Source organism: Tursiops truncatus, chromosome 16, assembly GCF_011762595.2.
Source record: "Tursiops truncatus isolate mTurTru1 chromosome 16, mTurTru1.mat.Y, whole genome shotgun sequence".
NCBI classification, from domain to species: Eukaryota; Metazoa; Chordata; class Mammalia; order Artiodactyla; family Delphinidae; genus Tursiops; species Tursiops truncatus.
This window is the reverse complement of record NC_047049.1, coordinates 59,805,503-59,822,526: the sequence shown is the minus strand read 5'-3', so window position 1 is coordinate 59,822,526 and position 17,024 is coordinate 59,805,503. Positions and strand designations below refer to the sequence as shown.

General features: G+C 48.0%; 1 protein-coding gene across 7 annotated transcripts in view; it reads right to left on the bottom strand.

Moving 5' to 3' along the window:
- The window catches only part of ASCC1 (activating signal cointegrator 1 complex subunit 1), a 135,056-nt gene that overhangs the window by 110,554 nt on the left and 7,478 nt on the right, over positions 1 to 17,024 (bottom strand). For 6 of the 7 annotated variants that reach the window (XM_073793488.1, XM_073793484.1, XM_073793490.1 and 3 more), the window contains 2 exons: positions 10,170 to 10,273; positions 8,217 to 8,391 (listed from right to left, as the gene is read on the bottom strand). The gene's annotated coding sequence lies outside the window, so the exon portion shown is untranslated. Of the gene's footprint in view, positions 1 to 8,216; positions 8,392 to 10,169; positions 10,274 to 10,400; positions 13,449 to 17,024 lie in introns of those variants that run through there. The other variant, XM_073793489.1, reaches the window with a different exon arrangement.

The following is a 17,024-nucleotide window of genomic DNA, read 5'->3' as shown; positions in this document are numbered from 1 at the left end:
TGTAACTGTACAGCACAGACACTGTATTACCTCATCGTTACCCTTTGGTATTTGAACTTACAGAATTTTTTTCTCGGGCTTCCCTGGTGGCGCAGTGGTTAAGAATCCGCCTGCCAATGCAGGGGACACGGGTTCAAGCCCTGGTCCGGGAAGATCCCACATGCCGCGGAGCAACTAAGCCCGTGTGCCACAACTACTGAGCCCACGCGCCACATCTACTGAAGCCTGCGCACTCTAGAGCCCGTGCTCTGCAACAACAGAAGCTACCACAGTGAGAAGCCCGCGCACCACAATGAAGAGTAGCCCCTGCTCACGGCAACTAGAGAAAGCCCGCGCACAGCAACGAAGACCCAACACAGCCAAAACTAATAAATAAACAAAAATAATAAAATAAATAAATAAATACATTTATATTGTTTAGGGATTTTATAGCTTCATAGCTTTCCTTAATTTCTCCCAGATATACAATTACATTAGCATAGTTCATTAAAAAAAAAAGAATTGTTTTCTCTTTAAGTTGGACATTTCCTTTTATGACGTTAGAAATTGAAGAGATCCTAGAGTTGAGCAGAAATACTTTCTGAAGCACCTTTCCCAGTGAAGATTCAGCTTCTACTTGAGTGCTGCCAGGAATGAGACCCTCACTATTTGAGGATGGCCCCTCCCTCTCTGCACCTTTCTGTTGGTCATTATGTCTCATCCACAACTCCTATTGCCATGTTTTGGGCTTGAAAATGGACCTGTTGTTGCTCATCTTTCATCCCCTCTGCACTCATTATGTGCCAGCCACTCACAGGCATTAATCATAATCCTTTCAGTAATGCTGTAAGATGTGTAACACCTCCTAATACAGAAGAGGAACTTGAAGCACAAAGCAGGCATTACTACATGCTAAGGCTGCATAGCTAAGTAAATGGCCAAGTCTGGATTTGAACTCAAAGTCTGCCAGACTCCAAAGCTAAGATTATTTTAGTTGAATCATGTGGCATCCCATTGAGCCCAACCCAGGGCCTCGTACAAAGGAAAATCCTAAAACCTTCTTTTTTCTTTTTAATGATAAAATGAATTAACTACCTGGAGGAAATAAGCCTTGCCACTACCCTCCCTTCTTCCAGTGCTTGTTGATAAAGAGTCTTAAGTACAATGAAGGCCTCTTTCTTTAAGAACTGATAGGAATTAGGGGCTTCCCTCGTGGCACAGAACCCACCTGCCAATGCAGGGGACACGGGTTCGAGCCCTGGTCCGGGAAGATCCCACATGCTGCAGAGCAACTAAGCCCATGTGCCAAAACTACTGAGCCTGCCCTCTAGAGCCCGCGCGCCACAACTACTGAAGCCCATGCACCTAGAGCCCGTGCTCTGCAACAGGAGAAGCCACTGCAATGAGAAGCCTGCACACCACAACAAAGAGTAGCCCCCGCTCACCGCAACTAGAGAAAGCCCGCACGCAGCAACGAAGACAAAACACAGCCAAAAATAAAAATAAATAAATTTATTTAAAAAAAAACAGATAGGAATTAGCTATATGTTAGTATCTACCTAACCTTTTAAGATTCAGTATGATGAAATGTAGTTAGATGCTTAAGGGGTACCTACCCAAGTGAGCAAGGAGGAAGGCAAGAGAGCAGATGGCAGCTAACGACCAGGACTGCACAGACAGCCATCCTAAGAGAACGGATGGTAACGGTGCCTCAGTGCACAAACACTTTGCAGCTTCTAAAGCATTTTCATATATGTCGTGTCTTTAGTCCCTCATCAACGCTGTGAGATAAATGAGGCAGGTAGTTTACAGTTGAAGAAACCAGTACAGAGAAGGTAAGGTACCAAGATTATTATCCAAATTATAGTTAATAATATAGGCCTTTCAAATCTTTGTCTCTGTGCCTTCTAGTTCATCATATACTAGAAAATCTGAAGGTAGAACTTGCTGTTAATAAAGAATTGTTCATGTTGGTTTGATACATAATTCCATATAAGTGTTTTGTCTCATGGTAATGATACATAAATAGTAAACTTAAATAAAGCTGGTTTGGGGACTTCCCTGGTTGGTCCAGTGGTTAAGACTCCACGCTCCCAATGTAGGGGCCCCGGGTTCGATCCCTGGTCAGGGAACTAGATCCTGCATGCTGCAACTACAGATCCTGCATGCTGCAACTACAGATCCTGCATGCCGCAACTAAGACCCAGCACAGCCAAATAAATAAATAAATATTTTTAAAAAAATAAATAAATCTGGCTTTACTTTTATGTAGTCAAAAATCTTACTTTCTGACTTTATCCAGGATCAGCATTAAAGTCCTCAGTTTTCACTGATAAGCTTTAATGTGTTAGTTATCAGTGCCATCGCATGGCTGATACTGACCTGGAATGACAGTGGTCTGGAACTCTAAATCACGTTCCTGACCCTGGGACCTCTCTGCTCTGTCCATTTGCTTGCAGCCTGTGGCTTCCCTTCCCCCAAATGGTTGGGAGGCTTTGAATCTCTTGTTCCCCATCAGAACACCAGACACTGAAGTGGTAGAAACTTTGGACCTTAAGGCCAAACCAAAGGTAGAAGAAAGGAGGTAGGACCAGGGGATGCCTATCATCCACAACAAAGAGGAGGAACCTGCCCAAGGATGTGGTTCCCTTTCAGGCAAACCCAAGAGATACTACACTTGGAGGAGAAGGCCATTCTGCCTCTCCCTCTCCTTTTGCCAAAGCACCTAACTTTGCCTAAAATACCTTGCCTGGCCTCCTTGTAATTGCCCAAAGTTCCAACCAAGACAGATCCTTTCCACAAAAGAGAAAAGGCTTAACTGACAGATACATGGGAAAGTTTTGGGTTGCAGGCAGAGTACAGATGATACCAGATCTTCTCCTGTTTCCCAGAGCTGAGTTTGGGATGGAGATGGCACCAAGGGTGGAGAAGAGTGGGAGAATGAGGCGGGAGCAGGATGCTTCGCCACCAGCCTGCCTTGTTAATTTGCATCTGGTCAAAGAGGGAGTCTGAGAATTTTAGAGCTGAATAGAACAGACCTTAGAGATCATCTAGTTCATCCCCTTGGCTGACAAATAGGATGTTGGGACCCTGTCTGTGTCATTCATTGCTGTATATTCAGTACCTAGAACACTACCTGGCACATAGTAGGTGTGCTACAGGTATTTACTGAGTGAATGAATTTGTTGCATGTTTACCCTGTTTTAGAAGCTGTGCTAGCTACTTACAGTGCAGCATCCAGAGTGGAGAAAAGCCTAACGTAATTGAGGTAGGTGGTGGGCAGAGCCAAGACAATAAGCCAGAGCTCAGCCCAGAGTTCTCCATAATGCTCTACTGACAAGTGGAAGCTGTGGAACAAACGGAAACTGTGTCCAAAACAGCCATGGTAGGAGCCTGGGCAAATGATGCTGGTGGCCCGCTGCCCTTCTCCTAGGCTCCTGCACATGGGCCCAATGGTAGTCCCACATGTCAGCATCCATGAGCTGGTCTCCACCTCTCCAGATACTTTAATTTCTGCAGCCTGTCAAGTCGCCCTAGAGAAGCTGTTTATCCAGAATCCGCTTACTTCATTTTTATAATACAAGCTCTTTAGGGAAGGTAATGAAACAATATAGTTTGTTACCAGCAACAACAGAGAGGATGTTTCTTTCCAAACGTCTTTTACTCATTTCACAGACATTTCTTGAGCACTTACTATGTGTTTAGCATCTGCTAATGCTGAGGATATGCTGTCAAACAAAACACAGTCATCAGCCTCAAGTTTATAAATATATTAAGAAAGAGAAAAGAGCAATTTTCAGTGTAAAAAACTGTCTGATAACAGAAAGTAGAAATGCTGTAAAATCAGAGACAGCTAATGCAGCTGAGCAGGGGTCAGAGAAGACTTCCTAGGAGGATGGTGTTTAGGCTGAGACCTGAAGAACAAGTAGGTGGGGTGGGAAGGAAAGACTTTCTAGATGGAAGGAACAAAATATGCAAAGGCTCAAGAGTGAGGAAGGACATCGTGCTTCTGTGGGGCTGCAGGTGCTTTGTTATGGCTAATTCATAGAGTATAAGGACAAGATGATAGATTTTATCTGAGAGTTACTCAAGAAGTAGCATATATGGGACTTGGTGACTGGTCAAACTTGGAGAACTCAGGGAGGACACCCGGGTTTCTTGTGTCAGTAGCTGACGGACTGGATTCTATTCACTGAGACAGGAGTACAGGGAGAGAGGCAGGCTCAAGGAGATGTCCAGCAGGCAGGTGACTCTATGGTCTACATATAGTTCAGGAGAGTGAGCTGGGCTAGAGTTAGATTTGGGACTCACCCACCTAGAGACATGCAACCAAAGGTGGGCATGGATGGTATTGCCCAGGGAGAGAGCCCACAGAGTAAGAAGAGAATTGGAACCCTGGCATCTAAGGCAGCGGTCCCCAACCTTTTTGGCACCAAGGACCGGTTTCGTGGAAGACAGTTTTTCCACGGATGGTGGGGGGCGATGGTTCAGGCGGTAATGCGAGTGACAGGGAGCAGCAGATGAAGCTTCGCTTGTTCGCCCGCCGCTCATCTCCTGCTGTTGTCCTAACAGGCCACGGACCGGTACGGTGGCCCAGGGGTTGGGGACCCCTGATCTAAGGGACAGGAAGAGGAGGGGGAGGAGCCCAGGAAAGCAACTGGCAGGAAGTAACCAGAGACAGCCAGAAAATGAGGAATGTGGTATCAGGGAAACCAGGAGAAAGGATGTTTTAAGAAGGAGACTGCTGGACTTCCCTGGTGGCGCAGTAGTTAAGAATCTGCCTGCCAGTGCAAGGGACACGGGTTCGGGCCCGGGTCCGGGAAGATCCCACATGCCGTGGAGCAGCTAAGCCCGTACGCCACAACCACTGAGCCTGCGCTCTGGAGCCCGCGAGCCACAACTACTGAAGCCCGCGCGCCTAGAGCTTGTGCTCCACAACAGGAGAGGCCACTGCAATAAGCGGCCTATGTATGCACTGCAGCAAGGAATGGCCCCCACTTGCTGCAACTGGAGAAGGCCCGCGTGCAGCAACGAGGACCTGATGTGGCCATAAATAAATAAATAAACAAATAAGTAAATAAATAAATAAAATTATTAAAAAAAAAAAAAAAAAGAAGGAGCCTGCTGCAAATACCAGTATCTGGTATAGCCAAGCAATGAGCTGACAGGGGTGGAGAAGGCCTTGGGATTTTACCTAGGAACTTGTTGGTGACCTTGTCTCAAGAGCAGCCACCTTTGTGGTACAGCGGGGGCAGAGCCAGACTGCTGTGGCTGGGAGGGTGAGTGGAAGGTGAAAATACGGGGCCAAATCTAGGCAACATCTTTAAGAAGTTCAGTGGGAAGCAGAGGCAAAAATGGGGGACAAAGAGGGTGATGGTTAAAGGAGGACGCATAGTCAAGACGTTTGTTCTGGGGATAGGTCAAAGAGAAAGAGGGCATGATTGAGGGTGTAAGGTCCCTGAGGAAGTGGAAGGGATGGGAGCCAGAGCCCAGCTGGAGCGATTACCCTTAGAGGGGGGGAGGGTAAAAGGATAGTGCTGATGCGGGTAAATGTGTCGGTGAGGTGGCAGGAAGGTAAGGGAGTTCCCATCAGATGGCTTCTGTGTTCTCTGTGATGGAGGAGGCAAATTGGTGTATGGCCTGCGGCAGGAGCAGGACAAAGCAGGAGCAGTGGGCTTGGGAATGGTCCCTGTGAAGAATGGGAGGGAGCTGACCAGGGTCAGAGGATTGCCAAGCACATTCAGGGGCCATTTCCAGTCTGAGTCCCTGAATTTGCAGTGGCACCAATTGTTGGGGAAGTATACCAGCAACTCCGGGCAGCCTGGCAGTAGGAATGGAAAAAATGAATAGTTGGTGGTTACAGTCTTACACGGTAAGGGCAAGGGGGTAAGCAAATTGTTGGTCTAGGGCTAGCAAGGGAAGGAAGTGAAAACAAGAAGAGTTTACAAGAGAGAAATTATTAGAAGAGTCAGACATTTCTTGAGGGCCTACTATGTCTCTGGTAATATGTAGTCAATAGAAGTACAAAGATGGAGCAATAGTTCCCAAACCTAGCTGTGCCTCAGAACCAAGCTTAATAAAAATACTCCCTGGCTTCATTCCTGGGGTCCAGTAGGTCTATGGCTGGGGGTCTCGTGTGACCCTCCTGCAGCCAGTTTTGGAAACCACTTGGACCAATGAAAAAGCAGACAAGTAAACACATATGGAATCTATACAGCACCATAACTCCATGACTCTGGTCTATATGGGGTGCTGTGGAAGCCAAGAAGTCTTGGAGGTGGGAAAGAAGGGGAGATAACAAGGAAACTTTCCTAGAGAAGGTGAGCCTGGGCCTGAACATGCCTGTTCAATTGGGGTTAGAGGGGAATAAGCCAGAGAACCATTCCAAGTACAGGGAACAGCACGTGCATAGGCAGGGCCGCATTCATGGAACTCCAAGTCATTTGGTGTGGCTGGAGCTGAGCATGTAAACAGGGGAGGGGTGCGACCTCTCAGAAGAAGGAAGCAAGAACCAGATTGTTTTGAGCCTCATTCACCGTGCTCTACTTTCCATCAAAAGAGCATTTCTCTGACACGGACAGGGTACACCTGAGAAAAAGGCCAACAATCCTGACTTTTACAATAAGTAACTTAGGAAGCAGGCTCCTCAAGACCTGGAAGGGTTAGACCCTTAGGCTGGTATGACGCATCAGAGGTGGTCTTTACAGACCACTAGGCAGTACTGTTCACAGTATTTTTGCTCTGGCTGGAAAGTAAATATTTACAGATTTGTATTTATTTACTTATTTTTAGGGAAAGGCAGATGTTCTAAGCTCAGAATTATTGAAGGAGCCTCCCTTCTGGGCTCTGAGCCAAACCAGGATAAGAGGCAGCTTGAAGGGATCAAATATAAAGTATATGGACATTGCGGAGAGATGTTTTTCCCCCCAAATGGTTTCTCCTCCTTCCTTCCCTGGCCCCGGAGGCCTGAAGTAAAATCCCACACCCTCTCTCCCCCTCCTTGTTCTCAGAAGTCTCCAGGCATATATTTGAAGATAAACCACACAAGCATGGGCATTTCATCTGTTTAGCAAACCCAAAGGTCATGTTTGCGGGCTGTTGAAGTCAGACTCTACCCACGTAACTTTCTGCAGTCTCCAAAATATAGTAAATCTGGAATCTTCTGTGAAGTCAGGGCAACTTAGCTCTCCAACATAGTGCCTCGAGGACAACCTAGGACTTCCTATCCTGGACCAGTGTCACTGCCCAGAGAAGACTCAAGGCTCATTCTGTGATCCTGCTTCAATGCTCAAGGCTACAGTGCTTTTTGAAAGCACTCCTGATCATGAAAAGGAAAATCAGACTCTCAGCCAGCCTGAGATTGCAGCTGGAGGACCAGGTGCTCTGGCCTCCAGAGACCTATGGACTTAGGAGCCAGGAAGAAAGCAGGACATCATCCCCATGCCATCTCTCAGTACAGTGGAGTATTCATTCCGAGAGCTAGAAAAGAAGCAGAAGGGGGGATGGAGGACCAGGGAGGAGGGCCGCGCCTTGTTGTCTGGGAGCATAAGCTCTGGCTGCGCCTGTAGTTAAGCCTTATCCACTATGCTGCAGCCAAGGGGCATCCTTATTAGGCAAATAGAAAAGCAGGGCCTTAACCTCAGCGTTCTGCAGCTCTTCATGACCCCGGGGATCACTGAGTCCAAGGACAGAGAAACCATCTCCCATTCTGAGCCTCTGCAGTCTCTTTTGAGTCCTGCTGGCTTTGTGGCCAAAATGAACTTTCCATGAAAAAGAGTTAGGCTCCTGGAAGGTGCCAATTTAATACTCTTCAATTTAAAGGCTGCCAAGGGGGATGGGAAAGGCTTCAGTAATGAAGGCATGAGTGACCATGAGGGCCTGGGCTCAGCACCCACACCTCTCATTTTGGCGCAATAGCTCTCAGGGTAGGTACAAGTCATACCCAGGCACTGGGGACTCATCATGGTTAATATATACTGAAGAGTAACTATATGTGGGGCATTGTGCTAAGTACTTCACACACATGGTGTCATTCACTCACTGGGAGAGGGCAACAGAAAGGCCATGTGGGGCAGAAGAAACCACCAAGGAATGGCAGGAAAGAATCCCATAGACTAAGAGCTGAAGGGCCTTAGCAACTGTATTCATTTGAGCTAGGGCTGCCATAAGAGCCTACTAGGGCGGCCATAACAAAGTACACAGACTGAGCAGCTTAAACAGAAACTTAATAGTCTCACAGTTCTGAGGTCTAGAAGTCCAAGATCAAGATGCCACCGTGGTTGGTTCCTGCTGGAGGCTGTGCAGGAAGGGATCTGTTCCAGGCCTCTCTCCTTGGCTTGTAGATGACCATCTTCTCCCAATGTCTCTTTACATCATCATCACTCTATGCATGTGTCTGTGTCCAAATTTCCCCTTTTTATAAAGATACCAGTCATATTAGATTAGGGTTCACCCTACTGAACCTCACTTTAACTCAACTACCTCTATTGAGTTCTATCCCCAAATAAGATCACATTCTAAGGTACCGAAGTTAAGACTTCAACATGTAAATTTTGAGGAGGGACACAATTCCACCTGTAACAGCAATGATGTCTAACCAAATCCTCTACTTTTATAAATGAGGGTATTGAAGCCTTGAGTAGGAAAGTGACTTGCACAGGGTCACACAGCAAATTGGAAAAACTAAGACTAGAACCCAGGTCTTTGGGGGCTGCAAGTTTTGTGCAGATTTCCCTGGAGTAGCCGCACTGCCAGCTTTGGGAAGCTCCTTCTCCAAGAAAGGAATCCCTGAGCTTGGATAAGTATGGGAAGCACCCAGTCGAATCTCTTTATAGGCATGGGGTGAGGACACACTAAAACTCTCTTACAAACCAATATTTGGGAAAACACTCTGAAATGCCAGAGTGGAAGGAGCCCTATTAAAAGAGCTTAATATAAGCACTGGGGTTTATTTTCAATGGCCAGGCCCTTCATTTAGGAGGCAGATATGTGGTGTGTTATAAAAGAAGAGCTTTGCTCCTTACTTGTAGCCCCCAGTAGCGCAGGGAGCCAGAGTATGGCTGGGTGCTGGCTGCTCACAGACTCTCCCTGACTGTCTACTCTCTCCGGGCTCGTCTCTGCCTCAAGGCTGGCATCTGGCCATTCTGCAATCAGTTGTGAGAACTCACTAAGAAAACTCTTTTGAAAGTCTCACGCAACGTTAAGGAGCAACATGGGTTTAAGAGCCTTGCTCTCGCAGCTTCAAAAACGAGGAGGCAAAAATTGAGATTGAATATAGTATGGAAGTGTGGGTGACACCAAACCGCAGATGAGTTGATAGGCTGCGGGGAAGGAAGTGAAAAGTTCACCTTGTCCTTCCCTGTAACGGAGGGCTGTTGGTTTTGCAGAGGTTTGCTTTTTAAAAATTTTTTCATTCAATAAAAATAGCTCGGTGGGACAACATATTATAGCATTCGTGGAAATAAAAACTAGGAACCACATCATAGGATGTTCTGCTCCAAACTTGGCCCTGGTTCCCCAGGCAGCTCCCAGTTCCTTTTGATTTATGCAGCAGCCGTGGAGGCCCTCACCCCGTCCCAGGTGGGGCCTGGACTTAAGGGAGGAAGGGAGGAGATGGTCCAGAGGCATCAGCTGTTTCCCTGCACATGAGCCAAGACCCTCGCCTCAGCTAGAAACTCAGCTTTGTCCCCTGTGTCTGCCTTCCGCACTGTGAAAAGTTTCCATCACAAAGGGTTGATTCAGGAAACCAAGGTTAGAGGCAAACGGTCTTATTTGAAAATGGTGAAGGCCAGCCAGGCTTTGGGCTTCCTGCATTGATTGCTCTCCTGGGGCCTGGGACCAACCCACCAGGGTGGGGCAGGCAGCTCTGCAGGTTACAGGATGTGAAAGTGGGGACTGAGGTTAGGAAAAAGAATAAAAGGCTAGGACCAGAACACACCCAGCAGAAGGCCATGTGCAGTTCTCCTCTTCAGGGTTTCCTGTGGGTACACTGAGAACATTGTGTTCTGGCTGTGAACTTACCCGGCTGAGCCGGCTCCAGACTCCGCCCCTGGGTCCTAGTGCTGCCTCTCGCTATCCTCGGCCTTAGGTCACCTGCACCGCGTAAAGCCCACTGAAGGACCCCAGGAGGCCACTTCCACTGTGCCCTCCCTACTGGGTGAGCCTCCAGTGACCAGACTGTGAGCACTTACCTTCCCATTCATCCTGAAGCATCTTCGACTTGCTTGGCACTGTCACATAATAGCATCTCATGTTCCTCATGACAAAACCTCCTTCAGATGACAAAACTGAGGCTCTGGGAAATTGGGAGGAACAACCAAGATCAGTAATTCAAGGTTTTTGGACCCAGATCTCCTGACACTTTAGGGGTAACTATTTAAAGACCAGCACTTCAAACCCTTGAAATGAATGTAAGCCTTTACCTTCAAAGTTTCTCTCCAGATGAATTTGACAGTAAGGTGATTTCTTAACGAATTCTCCAAAACAGCTAAAAGCTCTGGCGTGTGGTGTAGAGCTGACCAGAGGAAACTGGAGAGCCCAGTGCTCTGTCTGCCCTGTGCCTCAGCTCCCTGGACCTGCCACCAGACGCCTATGTGCAGCCCCACACTAGGCCTGGATTGTTCGGGGCCTGGGTAGGGTCCTGAAACTCAGAGGCAGATGCTGAGCTCCAGCCCAAGTAGCCAAGGATCAATGGGCCAGGAGAGAGGGAAAGGGACTCAGGAAGGGGGTTGAACTCTCTGGTTAGAAGAGATTTTTTTCCGTTTTTAAACTGGCTTCTGGATCATCAATTCCTCTACTAGGCGGTGAGTCTCTTTTTCCAAGTCATCTTTGTACCCTGTGGGTATGCTTGTCCTTGGTAAACGGTTGTTGAACGACCTGAGTGGAAGTCACTCACCGGAAGGCCCTGCCTGTAGCCATGGATCACAGTCTTTCCCAACTGCACATTGAGCACCTACTGTGTACTAAGTTAACAATGATTGATAAAGGGCACACAATTGCTAAAAACAAATGTACAAACAAAGGAGAGGCAGCCATGGCGTCTACCCCTCCCAGGGATCACAGTCTAGTGGAAAGAAAGGCATTCAATAAGCAAGAACAATCCCAAGGGTCCAGGGTTATCCTAGGTGGAGTCCAGAGTGCTGTGGGTGAGCACAGAGCAGGGAGACCTAAGAACATTGGGGGCCCAGGAAAGTCCTCGAGGGAGAGCTCTTCAAACTGAGACCCAAAGGGCAGTTAGGAATTAGCCAGACAGAGGAGCCTGGGAAAGGGAGCTTCAAGCAAAGGTAACAGTGCTTGTGAAGACCTGGAATTTAGAGATCAGATGGCTCATTGATAGAACTGAGAATAGTCTTCTATGTCTACTGAACACCACCAGTGGGAAATCTAGTTCTCACTCCAGGGGAGAACCCAGGCATTGTTATTGTCCATAAAAAAGGAATCCTACTACTTCTCTGTGGCCTTCCCCTAGGCCCTAGACTCCAAACCAGAGAAATCCTAAAAGCTGACTGGGATATATCTTGAGGCAGGAAGGCCATGACTGTGGCCAGAAGGGGCAGGTACTAGTCCAGGCACTGGGACCCTGGACTGAGATACTGGGCAAGTCACTTCCGACCTCCCTCTGGATCTCAATTTCAGGCTTTATGTATTCTCAGTAGTTAGCCTGACAGTTAGACCTTCCTGAATTAATGAATGACTGCAGTTTCCATCTGGAAAAAGACTTCTTCCAGTGCTAAGATTCTGGGTTTGGAACTCACAGTCAGTCATTCCCAGGATTCTTTTGGCAACAGAAGTGCCATGACAGGAAGGAGGACAGTGCCCAGCACACCCACAGCAAATGTTTGTTGAATGAATGACTGCTCTCCCTGAAGTCACTCTAAAAGCTTTGATGGATCCTTGCTTCTCTCAACAGCTGCTCTGATCTCCATCACTCCTAACCCTGTGCAGTCATTATCACCCACCTACTTCATAGGCAGACATCAGATTTCGTTGTGAAAATAAACCCTAGATCTTGCCTTTAGTGCTCCATCCTAGGGGAAGAAGATGGAAGATGACTGCAGGAAGCTGAGAGGCAGTGTAAGGAAGAAAGAGAAAGGCCTAAGATGGTCAGAGTCTGAAAATCAGTGCACATTCTCACTTAACACTCCCTGTCTTAGAAACTCCAAACTTGCCAAGAGCTCTGCCCCCTCCGGTGAACAGCTAGAACTCACCAGGGCTTGCTGGAAGAGCTCTGGAAATGGACCAGCGCTCCCTGAGCCACCACATTCCCTACTTGCCCTGAATCAGGCGCTATGGTGAGGGCAAGAGTTCCCAGCTGGGCACACCCTGAAATGCATTTTCCCTCTTCTGTGGGTTTCCAGGCTAGCCCGCAGAAGCCTGATTCATCCACAACCGCAGTGAAACATAGAATTAATTCTGGCTATACCCTGGGTGAGCTAGGCCATTATGGCAACCAAACCACTACTTACAGCATTATTTTGTTGGGAAAATGTGTTCTGAGCTCCAAGCAACCAAATTATAAGTGGGACATAGGCACACCCAGTTTCAAACCCCAGTTTTAACACTTCCTAACCATGTGGTCCTGGGCAAGGCACCATCCTCCCCAGCCTTAGTTTCCTGCTTTGTAAAAGAATACCTCCTTTAGGAGGTTGGAGTGCTGACTGAATAGACCCCCATGAAAGTGCCCCATGGCCCTGGGCAGACGTCTCGCTCCTGCCTTTCACAGGAACTTTTGGAGGGAGACCTGGAGATATGACTCCAAACACAGTGCCTCTGAGGAGGGTTTACCCAGCTTGCATGGTGGCAGCATTACCACTGGACTCAGCCTCAGAGCAAGTATTTCTGAGATAAATGAGCTGCTGTCTTAGAAATCACAGAACATTCTTCATCTTTGACCTTCTCCAGGCTTGTATTGGCTTCTCTGAGCCAAGAAACTTCTCCTGCCCCAACTCAGCTCCCTCTCTCCCAATCTCTCCATGAACAGCATTGTTCTGGTTTCCTTTGCTCCTGATCCTAGTCAGGGGCTTCGCCTCCAGAAGGGGCCAGAAGCCCTGGCCTTTCACCCAAGCCTGGAAGTGAGCCCACAAGAACAAGCAGGAGGAGGGCAGAGACCCAGGCGGCACCGCCGGGCCCTGCGAAAGGCAGACTCCCCCTGCCGCCTTTGGCTTTGGCCCCTCCTTGCTCTGTTTGTTTCCAAGCTGCAGCCAGAACGGTCTGTACCCAAAGGATGGTGAAACAGCCAAGGAATCCGTAGGGTCCTAAAGGTCGACCTCCTTCCTTTCCTTGCCCTTGTTCCCAAAAGTTAAGGTTTCCTGGTCTTGGGCTCCTTGTCCCCTACCCAGGGTCACAGGCACTGTGGAGGTCAGTCATCTTGAATGAGCCTCCCCTACACTGCCCTGTGCTTCCCACATTCCATTTCCACAGCCATCCTCACTTCTCCCCATTTGGAACCACAGAGCCTTCCCAGACCCTTCCCCCATCTGTCCAGGAGCTGCAGTACTTCTCACTGGGTGTCCACTGCTGCAGCCCCACCCCACCTCTTTATCCAACCCCCAACCCCACCCGCAATCCTGCAATAGCCAAAACACAAAAAGAGCTCATGGTAAAAATCCGATTTCCAGGGCTTCCTTGGTGGCGCAGTGGTTGAGAATCCGCCTGCCAATGCAGGGGACACGGGTTCGAGCCCTGGTCCGGGAAAATCCCACATGTCGCGGAGCAACTAAGCCCGTGCGCCACAACTACTGAGCCTGTACTCTGGAGCCCGCGAGCCACAACTACCGAGCTCGAGTGCTGCAACTACTGAAGCCCGCATGCCTAGAGCCCGTGCTCCACAGTAAGAGAAGCCACCGCAATGAGAAGCCCACGCACCATGACGAAGAGTAGCCCCCACTCGCCACAATTAGAGAAAGCCCATGCATAGCAACGAAGACCCAACACAGCCAAATAATAATAATAATAAATAAATAAAATTTATTTTTTAAAAAAATCCTATTTCCAGTGTTTCTACAAAGCAAAATAAAGGTAACCTTACTTTTTAACCTGAAAAAAAAAACACGATATAACGTGAAAAACTAAAAGCCTCTCCCACCCCTCCATCCCTCAGAGATAACCTCTGGGGGCAGTTTTTCCAGTATCCTTCTAGATGTTTTCTCTGCACATGTAAGTGTGTGTCTGCAGGGGAATGTCCTCTGTTTTTCTTTCAAAATGAGATTAGAGGTTACAAATTGTTCTGCAACTTGTTCTTTTTGCCCAACAACGTATCGGGCATTTTTCCAAAACTGACGTCACTCTTTTTAACACCCACATAATACTCCATGATTTGGATGTACTATAGTTTATTTAACTGTTATCCTGCCACAGACACTCAAGGTGTTTTTTTTTTTTTTCAGTTTTCTCCCATCACTATCTAACTGGTTCCTGGCCTCAGGTCTCAAACCTCTGATCTGCCTCCCACACCACTGCTTGATTGCAACACCAAGTCTGACTATCATTCCCAGCTCAGCTGTTTTCCTTGCATTAGGGTTATTCACAAGGTGTCTTATCTCCCCTCCTAGGTCTTAAGCTCAGGACAGGGTGTTTGCCTTGGAGGTCCTGACACGGAACACTAGGCCTGTCAACTCCGCAGTTTTTGAGCCAATCTCAGTGCTACCCTGGGGAAGTAGAAGGAGGTTCTCAGGCCACATGGATACTCATTTTCTTTTTCATATATATGTGTTGGGAACTCTGGGGACCTGGCTTTGTGCAGGGCACTGGAGCTCCGGGATGAAACAGATACAGACCTTGGCAAGCTTACAGTTTAATGGGAAAGACAGGCATTGTACATCCACACAGATAAATACATGGATAATTACATATGGGATGAGTACTTTGAAAGGAAACAACAGAGGAGAAGGGATGGGGCCACCAGGAGAGAGGGCCAGTGAAGCCAGCAGACCATGGGATCTGGTTCCCATTCCAGGCCACTTCCCCTTTAATCTTCTCATCTGACAAGAAGGGAAATACCTCTTTCAGTTTTAACTTTCTGTGATAATAATACACACTATCAGAGTTCAGGGCAAGTAGAGTTCCCCACTGCCTGATAGGGGTCAAGGGAGACTTCTCACTGACATCACATTGGCCTTGAGTCACAGGCAAGCTCTACTGCCATTCGATTCCGGGCCGAATACTTGTTGAGCATATACCATATGTATCTAACATATAGAGGTTAGGGGTGTGTGTGTGTTGGGGGTAGTTGTGGTGGTGAGTGTTTAAAGATTTAAAATAGGTGACCTCTGAAGGAGTTTACAAATTGATGGAGCATCAGACCCAGGATAGGATAATTTCAATATACATCAAGTGAGAGGAGAGCGACACATCCACAGCTCTGGGAACTGAGCACTGGCTTCAAAGGCAAGCAGTTCTGGACTGGACTCCCTGGCCCTGCACTCCCCGGCCAGGGGACATGGAGCTTCCCAAGTGTGCTCAAAAGGGGCTCCTGGAGGGCCCTGAGCTGAGACAAGCTTGGAGTGTGAGTCAGAAGGAGCTAGAAGGGCATCTGGGAAAAGTAATCTGTGTGAAGATGGGAGCAAGCTGGAAGGGAAGACACTTGAGACCACAGAGGAAAAGCATCCCACGGGGCACAGGGCACCTGGGCGAAGTCAATTATACCAGCCTGGAAAGAAAAATCCAAGCCAAAAAGAGCATTTTAAGGAGGGCAAGCAGCCCCCATTCTCCTCCCCATGGGCCAAGGATTTCATGCCCTAGAGAGGGCACCAGATGGGAGGAGACAGAAATCTGCTGTCACCTCTGCCAGTCTCACCTCCATATCTATGTGTCTGTTTCTCTTTGGAGTGATTAAAAATACTGTAAATTATATGCTTACACTTTGTTGATGTTCTCTTTATGATCCACTGTACATGGCTGTATATATTTTGCACATCTACATACATATTACTGTGCAAAGTTGTGTACACAAAGCCAGGCATACTGTACTTTATGGAAAATTTAAGAGCGTTTCAGAGGTAATTAGAACCATCTGTGATTTTCCCTCCTGGCTTTGGGAGGGAGGTGCAGCTAGAGATAGTCAAGGGCCAGCCCTGGGGGTTTGTGAGGCCAAGGTAAGGAGCCAGACTTGCTCTAAAGGCAGTGGGGAGCTATTAAAAGGTTTGAGAGGGAGGCCTTAGTGAAGCTGAACAAAAGTAAAATAGAAAGTTCCAGGCTCTCCTTGTTTCTACTTAAGATAACAGAGTTACTTCCACAATCAAAGCAGGAAATCCCAAACCAGTTCTGTCCACAATTCATCTCTGCCTCAGTTTCTCCATCTGTGAAGGGAAGCCCCACCTGCTATAGTGTGGGGCTGCAGGACCACAGGTCAACTTTGGCAAACAATGAGGCCCATTTAGGCCGGCCTGGGCAAAACCCAGGCACATTGTTGCCAAATCTGAATGTCATTCCTGGCCTCCAAGGCTAACAAGCTCTGGACGTGGTGCATCCAGGTTCGGATCCCATTCCTTGGGGAAAGAACTTGGTGAAGCTTCTGCAGGCCTATTGATGTCCTTCTTCCCTGGGCCAGAGACTCTTAAAACTTCCTGGGAGAATGAGGCAACACGCCTCATTGTGCAGCCCTCAGCAAATGCAGCAGCTGCACCGAGTGCTAAAGAAAAGCTCCCATAATAACTATGTGTGATAATAAAAAGATAAAGAGGCAAATAGGTATGTAGGTCAGCTCAAAAATAGCCACCCATCCATTTGGCCCGGGTAACCATTTGTGCCAAGTAGGTCTAAAGGGTTTTCTTCCTTCCCCTCCCAAGCTGATATTCCCTGCTTTTTTATAAGGCTGCCTTAAATAAAAGTCCCCGGGGGCTGCCCGGGCAGTTCTGACCTGCAGCCCTATAGGAGCAGGCACTGCTCCCTGCACTCCCTCCACCAAACAAATCCTGGGGTCAGAGGGCACAAGGGCTCTGCCTCTCTGACGTGGGTTCTTGGGCCTGAGTCAGGGTGTAGGGTGGTGACTCACAGACACTCCCCCGCCCACCCCCATAAGGTTCTGCGTGCACCCAGGAGGCCTCTCC